Genomic DNA, 12,318 nt, shown 5'->3' on the forward strand with positions numbered 1-12,318 from the left:
GGTCCTTGATGAAGTCGTTGGAGCTTCAACAAGTGTTCCTTCCTATGAGGAGGAATAAACCGCGCGTGCATACATGCTTTAAAATCATTCCAAGAGACCACAGTTGGCCTCTTGTTTAGCCCAATGTCCATTACAGCTTGTTGCCACCATTGGTTGGCATAGTCTAAAAAAACTAGGGAAGCTAACCTAACCTTTTGGTCCTCGGTGACCTTATACACATTAAAGAGATGTTCAACTTTAGCTTCCCATTCTAAATACAAAGTAGGGTCATTGGATGCATTCAAACTAGGTAACTTTACAAAATAAAAAGAATGTTGTGGTTGGTGGTGGTGGTGATGGTGCCGTTTTGCAAAAGTGTGCACTCACCAATCATGTTCTTGACTCCTATGGTGCATGGATGGTCTAGATGCTCTTGGCGGCTCCAATCTCCTTTCTTAATTTTTCCTCGCTTGAGCTTCTTCTAGTCCTTGCAATCTTTTCGCTAGTTGGCGTATTTTCTCGTCTTTGTGGACAAGTCGCTTATTGACCTCCACAAGTTCTCCCAAATGGTGGGTTTTGTGATATGATTGCAATTTTGAAGATTCACCTAAAGACAAATGACCCAGAATTTTTTCACAAAGGAACAAACAATTGGTGAAAACAATTTAAGCACTCCTCACGTTTGCGTCACTTTTGGTGAAATTCAAGAACATAACACTCAAAGCACTTCAAAGAATTTCTTCCACTTCACAAAAAGTCTTTTTTGCGGTTGAGATACTCTCAAATGAAAAAGGTCAAAGCCTTCAACACTTGATCTTAAAGGAAACCACCACAAAACTCAAGGAAAAGAAATAAGAGACAAACAAGAAAGGCTTAAGCAAGAAAAGCTAAACCAAATTTGAGAAAGAGATTATGACAAAACTTGAAGAAAGACAATCAAGAAAAAGGCACACAAAAAGGACTCAGAGATACTTACTAAACTTTTAACAATGAAACTTTGTTTTCCCTATAGAAATTGCTAAAGCAAAAGATAAAAATTCCACAATGGTTCAAATCAATTTTGCCAATCAAGTTGAATCCAAATTTGGAAAATGTTTTTCTTTAGGAATTGATACCACAAATTTGCGTTTTCATTTCTTCTCTTTTTCTTTTTTTTTATACTATTTATTTTTAATTATGGAACAAAAATGTCCATAGTTTTAATCATGCATAATTTCCAATAACTCCAATTTTCTCAAAAATTTTGGGATTCAATATAATTGAACACTTGAAATCTTTTGTTTGGAACTTAAATCTACTTCTACTAAAACAAGTTTCTAATTACTTCTCAAACTTTGAAAATTAAAAACAAAGTAAGTAGAATCAAAGTAAGGACTCCTAGAACACTAATGAACATATGACTCAAAGCAAAAAAGGCAAGAACACAATAAGACACAAAATAACAATATAAAAGCGAAACAAAGTTATGGAGAATAAAATGGCCGAATGAAAATTGCAAGAAAATAAAGGGCTAAAAATTAAATTGCAAGAAAGTAAAGACAAGAATTAAAGGTACTTGAATTTAAAGACAAGAATTAAAGGTACTTGAATTTAAAGAAAAGAAATTAAAGGTGCTTGAATGTAAAGAATGTAAAGTGCCAATCAACTCAAAGCAAACAAAAAAAAAAAAACTCAAGAACCTAAGCTCTCTGATAACCACATGATGTGAGTTGATTTTAGGATTGTTCATTTTATGGTGTGTCACTTTACTTAGATTGAGATTTTAGGAACTTAAGAGTGAAGACCTTAGGAAAATCCCCACTGGACATTAACTTAACCAAGTGGTTAAGTAGATGTGAAGGTTCATTTCACAATGGCAAAGATCAAAAGACAAGATATGGTGAGAATGGATGCAAAACTCAAATGATAAAGACAAAACCGAAAATGAAGGGGAATGGAAGAAGGAAACTTATGGAAAATGAGAGTGATTTTCACGCCACTTGATTGGTGGTAACCATCAAGATGAGTGGAAGGCTGCCACTTGAGAGCTTCATTCTCATCAAGATAAGACCAAGGGAGAGGAGATAGCACTCACTCAAGCTCACACAATATTTATGCAGAGTAACTCTTCTTCTATTAATTTCAACTTGTAAAATACACTAGGTAGGCCTCCTATTTATAGGTAAAGGAGCCTTGGAGAACAAGCTAAAGGGGTAGGGTGGGAAAAGGGAAAAAATGGGAAGCCTTAGGGTTTGACTAAGTCAAACCGCATCCTAGGCTTGTCCCTCTAGAAAATAGGTCAAAATGCCTTCCAAAAGGGCTAGGAACCAGCTAAAATGTTACCCACACCCCCTATTATGCTAAAAGCACCTTATTCTAGCCTATCATTGCTATTTGGACCACTAAAGAGAGCCCAAATTATTTATAACATATTTGTATCTTATAAGAAGACCAAAAGGAAGAATAGTTGGTGTGATGGTTTATGCTCAACTCCTCTGGTGAGGTCCATGTGATCCTTGGTGGGGTTATCAATTAGTCGTTAGGATGACTATTCACCATGTTCTTTGCTTTTGCTTCCTTGGTCATCTTCGTAGCTACTTGGGTTGTATCACACTGTTCCACCACAAATTTTACGATTATGCAAGAACTAGTCTAGATGATTGTGCACACCACTGAAATGCTTTTTGAACCACGAAAATTTTTTGGAAAATTTTCGAGAATATTTGAAAATGATATTTGGAGAAGCTGATAATGGAAATATCTGTAAAGAAAATTGCTAATGATCTAGTTGCAATTAATGAACTCCAAAAATGAAAGAAAAGCACTCAAGAGCTCTAACTATGAAGAAATTTGAAAAAGTTTGAAAAAGTTCAACTAATGGAGTTTATGACAAATTTGGACTAAGCATGACTCTAGGCAAAACATATATGACTTAAAATCAAAATGACTCAATTATATGAAAATTTCACCGAACAAATTTGAAGAAAACTCAAAAGCACACATGAACATGAACACAAGAACACCTAAAAGCACATACATAAAGGTTCAAGTAAGAACAATTAATTTGAACCAAACAAAAAGACAAAAAACACAAAATCAATCGGTGGAAACATTCAAGACATGAAAAACAAAATATGAAAACAACACGAAATTATGAAAAAAAATAGAAGAAGATCTTACAACCAAATGATGGAAAAATGCTCTTCTTCTATTAGTGATCTGTGTAATTTCTTCTTTGGATGGATGATGAAGGAGATCTGAGAAGCGGAAGCATTAAAGAAACTCAAGAGGAGTTTCCATGGATTGAAGCGGAGTTAAGAATTTGTGAGACTGAGAGGTGAGGCCAAATCACTAGGAAAGAGTCTAGGTTAAGTCTTGAAGGAGACTAATCTAGGGAGAACTTAAGAACAAGTAGAATGACCAAAAATAGGCAGCATTTCATTACTAATTCCAAGTTGAAAAAATACATGTATAACAGACTCCTATTTATAGGAGAAAGTCTCTGAAAAACTCTCAAATGAGAGTGTGAAAGTGTCACCACCTTATTGGTGCAAATCCTCTCCATTAAGGAGAAGACATGTGGAGCCTCATGCCTTCCTTGCCTACATTTCTATTTCCACCCCTCTTTTACTATTTTACATTTTACTTTGTTTTCTATTTACATATTTCTCTACTTGGGCCCAAAATACAAGGCTCAAAAGTTCCTAACTACTCTATACAATTTTTACAAGGCTAAGAAGATGAAAAGGACTCTACAAAATCTTCATTAAAGCTTGATCTTCTTGGCCGAAAGTTTCGAGGCTGAACGATTTCCATGACGTCTGGCCAAAGCTTACAAGAAAGAGAGGGAAATTCAAATGTGTTTTAGGTTTGAATTACGCACCACATTAGTGTCACATGACAAGCATGATCAAGTGTGCTCCATGTGACCTAATTAGGTCTAAATGACCGGCCTAGGTTAAATGTAGGCTTCTATGAAGCCCTAAATTTACCTTATGTTGGTTTTTAGATGCCTAACCCTCACCCTATTAAACTTAATAAAAATTACAAGTAAATTTCCTACTTTAATTTTAGAAAGAAAAAAAATTATACTTTAGAAAAATTACACTAGGTTATAACATTCTTGAACATGTATAAAAGGGTGTCTCTGCCATCAGTAGCAGAGTCCCAATCCTCTTGTATCTTCCTTTCCATTGCCCTATTTGTTAGAATTAATGGCCTAAACAAGAGGGGGGGGGGGGGGGTGAATTGTTTGAAAAAATATTTTCGCAAATACTTGCTAAGAATGAAGTTTTGTTTTATCAACAATCACAGAAGGAGCAATCAGGGAAGCCAAACAATCAAAGCAATTAAAACTATTTGCAAAAAAACAATCGGTTGAAATATCGTTTTAAGAGAGAGAGAGAGAGAGAGAGAGAAAGAGATATTACACAATCAAAAGCTACATCCAGTCCCCAGAACAACCACTAGGTAATCCACTAGCAATCAATAACAGATTACAAAAACTCAACACCACAAAGAGGTGATCTTGAACACACAAGAACATTCACCCTCTTTGCCTTTCACACAACCACAGTCAAAACACCCTCTGACCTTACAGGTTTACAAACTTTATAAGTATAGAAAAGACACAATTACAAGAATAAAGAAGGAACAGATTACACCTGGTATTTCAGGAATCATAGAGCTCCTAAGATCAGTTCTTAAACCAATGCACAACCTTTAGGCAATCTTGCAAAACTTTGAATCAAATCTCTTCGAAAAAACGTTTTCAATCTCACTTTCTGTGTGTTTTTAATACAAAGAGAAACCATATTTATAGCTCTTAAATCTAGCCGTTTTAGGCAGTTAATCATGAGCCAAATCAGTTTTGATTTTACTGAAAACAGATTTAATAGGTTTTTGAAAAGCTGTTAAGAAATGTGACAATCAACCGGTTGAAATGTCGTTTTAACCGGTTGAATTGGTTTTGACAGTTAGTCAATCAAGTCCAAAACAGTTTTGAAAACCTTCAAACAAGCTAAGTGTAAAACAACCGATTATATCTTGAATTCAACCGGTTGTTTTTCTCTTTGCTTAGAAAAATATTTTTCTCTTTTGAAACATATTGATTCAGTTTGTGCATAGGATTACGAATGAACTTTACACAAATTCTAAACACGCTAGAACTAAGCTTCAATCAAAGCAGCAAAGCAGCAAAGCATCAAACCCTCATCACAGATTTGGTTTCATTAAAGCTTTCATGTTCTACACTATTGATTGGTCCTGAGCTGGGCCTTCTACCATCATCCCCTTCATCTTGAAAAGGATTTGTCCTCAAATCACTTTTCTTTGCCTCTTCATCTATGCTACCTACAAAAGGTGTTAGATCCATATCATTAAAGGTAGCATGTACTCCATATTCCTCAGGAAAGTCTAATTGATAAGCCTTATTATTGACTCTTTTGAGGACTTGGAAAGGACCATCTCCTTGAGGACTAAGCTTAGACTTCCTTTGACTAGGGAATCTATCTCTTTTAAGATGAAGCTAAACCCAATCTCCCTCTTAAAAAATGATCTCTCTTTTCCCCTTACTGTTATGTTTTATATATTTCTCTATTTGTTTTTGTATTTGATCTTTAATCCTCTCATGCAATTGCCTTACAAAATCGGCTTTTGTTACCTCTTCCTTATGCACAAATTCTTGTGGATTAGGTAAAGGTAACAAATCTAAAGAAGTGTGAGGATTAAATCCATATACAACCTCAAATGGAGAAATGTTAGTAGTCTTATGAACCACTCTATTATATGCAAACTCAATATGAGGAAGGTACTCATCCCAAGATTTGTGGTTCCCTTCATGACTGACCTAAGCATAGTTGATAGAGATTATTCACAACTTCTGTTTTTCCATCCGTTTCAGGATGACAAGATATTGAAAATTTTAACTTAGTTCCTAGCCTTTCCCAAAGAGTTCTCTAGAAATGACCAACAAATTTAGAATCTCTATCCAAAACTATGGTCTTAGGTAAATCATGAAGTCTTACCACTTCTCTAAAAAGGAGCTTAAAGATGTTGTTAGCATCATCCACTCTATGGCATGGTATAAAATGAGCAATCTTGCTAAAGTTATCCATTACCACAAAAATGGAATTAAAACCTTTTTGTGTCCTAGGAAGCCCTAAACTAAAATCCATGTTGAAGTCTTCCCATGGAGCACAAGAAAAAGGTAAAGAAGTGTAAAGTCCATGAGGCATTGTCTTATATTTATCTTTTAAACATGAAATGCATATATAACAATGTCTTTGAACTTCTTTTCTCATGTGTGGCCAAAAGAATTTTCCTTTTAAAAAAGCTCAAGAGTTTTATCAACTCCAAAATAGCCCATGAGTCCTCATTCAAGTTATTCTTTTACAAGGATTTTTCTATGTGTTCCTTGAGGTATACAAAGTTTTCATTCTTTAAACAAGTACCCTTCAAAAACATAAAAACCTCTTTCTACTCTATGTTGAACCTTAGCAAAAGTGGGTGCAAAATCTGGATCATCTTTATAAAGCTCAAGTATGTTTTCAAATCCAAGAATTTGGGCTCCAGGTTTAGAAAAGAGGGCATGTCTCTGAGATAAAGCATCTGCAACAATGTTTGTACTGCCCTTATTATATTTGATAACATATGGAAATTGCTCAAGAAAGTCCATCCACTTTGCATGTCTTTTGTTCAACTTATGTTGACCCATCAAATATTTCAAAGACTCATGATCAGTATGTATGACAAATTCTTTTGAAACTAGATAGTGTTTCCAAGTTTGCAGGGCACTCACAAATACATAGAACTCTTTATCATAGGTGGGGTAATTGAGGGTTGCACCATGTAAGTTTTCACTAAAATATGCAATTGGGTGCCCCCCTGCAATAACACTGCACCTATGTATACTCCTGATGCATCACACTCTGGCTCAATTTTTTTTTGAAAAGTTTGGTAAAGCTAGAATGGGTGCATTAGTGAGTTGATCTTTTAACCTTTGAAAGGCTTGCTCATGTTTCTGTCTCCAACAAAATGGAGTGTCTTTCTTCACTAACTCATTGAATGGTGAAGCTAGACTTGATAAGTTGGGAACAAATCTTCTATAAAAGTTGGCTAAACCATGGAAGTTCCTAACATCTCCTACATTCTGTAGGGTTGGCCACTCTTGGATGGCTTTGATTTTCTCTAGGTCAACATGAACCCCTTTTGTGTTGACTATAAAACCTAAAAACACTACACTATCCAAAATGGAGTGTCTTTCTTCACTAATTCATTGATTGGTGAAGTTAGACTTGAGAAATTGGGAACAAATCTTCTATAAAAGTTGGCTAAACCATGGAAACTCCTAACATCTCCTACATTCTGCGGGGTAGGCCACTCTTGGATGGCTTTGATTTTCTCAGGGTCAACATGAACACCATTTTTGTTGAATATAAAACCTAAAAACACTACATTATCACAACAAAAAGTGCATTAATCTAATATGGAAACAAATTATTATTCCTAAGAGCTAATAAGACTTCCCTAAGGTGACCTAAGTGAGACTTTAGTCTCTAACTATATAATAAGATATCATCAAAATAAAATACTACATTTTACCCGTTAAGGACATGATTCATAAGCCTCATGAAAGTTCTAGGTGCATTAGTGAGTCCAAAAGGCATCACCAACCGCTCATATAGTCCAAACTTGGTCTTAAAAGCAGTTTTCCATTCATCACCCTCTTTGATTCTTATTTGTTGATATCCACTTTTAAGATCAATCTTGGAAAATATAGTGGATCCATGCAATTCATCAAGCATATCATAAAGTCTAGGAATTGGATGCCTATATTTGATATTGATATTATTGATGGCTCTACAATCACAAAACAAGGACTTAGACTATTTTGAACCCAACCCTTCTCTAACAATTTATGAACCTAGGACTATATCTCCTTAGTCTCTTCAAGATTAGTTCTGTATGTTGGTCTATTTGGTATACTAGCTCCAGGAACTAAATCAATTTGATGTTCTATACCCCTGAAAGGTGGAACTCCAATTGGTCCTTTCTTAGGGAATACATCATCAAATTCTTTTATAAGGCTTTGACCTTAGGAGGTAGAACACTGGATTCTAAAAGTGTGGCAATACATGTAAGTGCTCATTTACAAAGAAGGAGGTCGTCTGAAGGTTGTTCAGATAGAAGTATTTTTTTAACTTTATTTTCTTCAAGTTTTTTTCTATCTGAATGACCTTGTGGGAAGGAGCACTCTTCTCCCACGCCTCAACATTGTCCCTAAGGACTATCACTTGATTTTCGACTTCTTTTTCTTCTCATTTTGTTTTTTCATTTTCATTTGTACTTGGTCTTTCACCACTTGTGAAGATGTTGAAGGATAAAGTACAAACTTCTTTTCCCTGTGGGTAAAAGTAATCTCGTTGGTAAGACCATCATGGGTAGTTTTCTTATCAAATTGCCATAGTCTTCCCAATAAGATATGACAAGCTTCCATGGGTAGTACAACGACATTGTTGGCCACACATGAGGAAAGATGTCCAACGACATTGTTCTAGATGCATCTCATGTTTAAAAGCAAAGTCTAGAACAATGCCGCATGGACTCTACACCCCTTTGCCGATTGCAAATGCTCCTTGGGAAGACATTAGCATGGATTTCATTTTAGGACTTCCTAGGACTGCAATGTGGTAGTGGACCGTTTTAACAAAATGTCCCATTTTATTCCATGCCAGAAAGTAGATGATGCTCAAAATATTTCTAAACTCTTCTTTAGAGAAGTGGTGAGACTCCATGGTCTCCCTAGAAGTATAGTGTCCGATAGAGATCCCAAGTTTATAAGCCACTTTTGGAAAACTCTTTGGGGTAAACTTGGAACAAGACTACAATTTTCAACTTCTTGTCATCCTCAAACGGATGGGCAAACCGAGGTAGTCAATAGATCTCTTGGAACTATGCTTAGGGCTATCATGAAGGGCAGCCACAAATCTTGGGATGAGTATCTTCCCCACATTGAATTTGCTTACAATCGAGTGGTTCACAAGACTACTAATGCTTCTCCTTTTGAAGTAGTATATGGTTTTAATCCTCTCACACCCATGGATTTGATACCTCTTCCTAATCCACAAGATTTTGTGCATAAGGAAGGAGTAATCAAAGCTGACTTTATAAAGAAAATGCATGAGAAGATTAAACTCCAAATACAACACCAAAATGAGAAGTACACAAAATACAACAATAAAGGGAAGAGAGAAATTATTTTTGAGGAAGGAGACTTAGTTTGGCTTCACCTTCGCAAAGATAGATTTCCAACTCAAAGGAAGTCCAAACTAAGTCCCCGAGGTGATGGACCCTTTCAAGTCCTCAAGCGAGTCAATAACAATGCATATAAATTGGACCTACCTCTTGAATATGGAGTACATGACACTTTTAATGTAATTGACCTTTCGCCATTTGTAGGTACCAATGACGATGACGAGCTGGACTTGAGGACAAATCCTTTCCAAGGGGGAGGGGATGATGGAAGAGGGCCAAGCACATCTAGCCATGAAAGCCAAAGCCCAACACTAGACCATGAAGAGCGTCTAGACCATGATGAGCGTCTAGCTAGAAGGATGGAGCGTCTAGGACGTGAAGAGAAAAGGCTACCCATGGAGCGTCTAGGAGGAGACCTAGACCGTCTAGGACCTATCACAAGGTCAATGGCTAAGCATATTCAAGCCCAATTGAATGAAGCCATGGATGGAAGAGAGAAACCTTTGTACATGTTGCATAAAGGCCCATTAGGGGTGCTTAGTAATTAGAGTAGTGTAGAAAGCATATTTGAGTGAAACATTCTAGAAACTCTCTAGGTGTGGCCGGTCATGAGCACATGGCATTAATTTAGCTTTCATTTAATTTCATGAGCACATGTGCTTTGTGAATTGCATTTAATTTAGCTTTCATTTCATTAGGCATTAGCTTAAAACTTACGGCCATTTAGCTTATAAATAGGAAGGCCTACACCTTGTATTTGCAAGTTTATTGTGAGTAAAGTTATGCTGCCATTTTGTGCCAAGCTTTGCTTCTCCCTAGAATTCTAGGCTCTAAACTTCATCTCCTTCACCTCTCCTTGGGTTGGCCGAACCTCCCTAGCTTCATACACATCATGCACCTTCAAGATCAACACCACTCTTAGGAGGATCTTGCTCACACACCTTTATAGCTTCCGCACCACTTTTTCTTACATGATTCAAGAAGACCTTCATGAAATGCCATCATATTCTCTAATAAGGGACCCAATGGACTCCCTCCCATTAGAGGTATAGAACATCAAATTGACTTAATTCTAGGGGCAAGCCTACCAAATAGGCCTGCTTATAGAACTAACCCCGAGGAAACCAAGGAGATAGAGTCACAAGTTCAAGACTTGTTGGAGAAGGGTTGGGTTCAAAAGAGCCTAAGCCCTTGTGTTGTACCTGTCTTGTTGGTGCCAAAAAAAGATGGAAAATGGCGTATGTGTTGTGATTGTAGAGCAATCAACAACATCACCATCAAGTATAGGCATCCAATCCTAAGGCTTGATGACATGCTTGATGAGTTACATGGGTCAACTATATTTTCCAAAATTGACCTTAAAAGTGGGTATCACCAAATTCGAATCAAAGAGGGTGATGAATGGAAAACCGCTTTTAAGACCAAGTTTGGATTATATGAGTGGTTGGTGATGCCATTTGGCCTCACTAATGCCCCTAGTACATTCATGAGGCTCATGAATCATACCTTGAGGGATTGTATAGGTAAATACGTAGTAGTTTACTTTGATGATATCTTAGTGTATAGGAAAACCCTAGAAGGCCATCTAAGTCACCTTAGGAAAGTTCTTCTAGTGCTTAGGAAAAATAGTTTATTTGCCAATAGTGATAAATGCACCTTTTGTGTAGATAGCGTAGTTTTCCTAGGTTTCATAGTTAACAAAAGGGGGTGCATGTTGACCCCGAGAAAATCAAAGCCATCCGAGAGTGGCCAACTCTGCAAAGTGTAAACGATGTAAGAAGTTTCCATGGGCTAGCTAGCTTTTATAGACGTTTTGTACCTAATTTCTCAAGCTTAGCTTCCCCTCTCAATGAACTTGTCAAAAAAGATGTTGCATTTTGTTGGAGTGATAAGCATGAGCAAGCCTTTCAAAGGCTAAAGGCTCAACTCACCAATGCACCAATTCTAGCTCTCCCAAATTTTTCTGAAACTTTTGAGATAGAATGTGATGCATCGGGAGTGGGCATAGGTGCGGTATTGTTACAAGGTGGACACCCCATTGCGTATTTTAGCGAAAAACTCCATGGTGCCACCCTTAACTACCCCACCTATGACAAAGAGCTATATGCTCTTGTGCGAGCCCTAAAGACTTGGGAACACTACCTTGTGTCCAAAGAATTTGTAATCCATAGTGATCACGAGTCTTAAAAGTATTTAAAGGGCCAGCACAAGCTCAATAAGAGACATGCTAAATGGATGGAGTTTCTTGAGCAATTTCCTTATGTAATCAAATACAAGAAAGGAAGCACAAACATAGTGGTGGATGCTCTCTCAAGGAGGCATGTGCTCTTTTCAAAATTAGGTGCCCAAATTCTTGGATTTGATCACATAAGAGAGCTTTATCAAGAAGATCAAGAATTTTCATCCATTTATGCTCAATGTCAACATAGAGCACAAGGAGGTTACTATGTGGTCGAGGGGTATCTTTAAGGAAGGAAAACTTTGTATTCCCTAAGGCACACATAGGAAGCTCCTTGTAAAGGAATCACATGAAGGGGGTCTCATGGGCCATTTTGGAGTTGATAAGACTCTAGATCTTCTAAAAGAAAATTTTTATTGGCCACACATGAGAAAGGATGTCCAAAGACATTGCTCTAGATGCATATCATGTTTAAAAGAAAAGTCTAGAACAATGCCTCATGGACTTTACACTCCCTTGCTGATTGCAAATGCTCCTTGGGAAGACATTAGCATGGACTTCATTTTAGGACTTCCTAGGACTGCAAGCGACCATGACTCTATCTTTGTGGTAGTGGACCGTTTTAGCAAAATGTCCCATTTTATTCCTTGTCACAAGGTAGACGATGCTCAAAATATTTCTAGGTTCTTCTTTAGAGAAGTGGTGAGACTCCATGGTATACCTAGAAGTATAGTATCCGATAGAGATCCCAAGTTCATAAGCCACTTTTGGAAAACTCTTTGGGGCAAACTTGGAACAAGACTACAATTTTCAACATCTTGTCATCCTCAAACCGATGGCCAAACCGAAGTAGTCAATAGATCACTTGGAACTATGCTTAGGGCTATCATGAAAGGAAACCACAAATCTTGGGATGAGTACCTTCC

This window comes from Phaseolus vulgaris, chromosome 8 (assembly GCF_051622355.1).
Source record: "Phaseolus vulgaris cultivar YP4 chromosome 8, ASM5162235v1, whole genome shotgun sequence".
Lineage (NCBI taxonomy): Eukaryota > Viridiplantae > Streptophyta > Magnoliopsida > Fabales > Fabaceae > Phaseolus > Phaseolus vulgaris.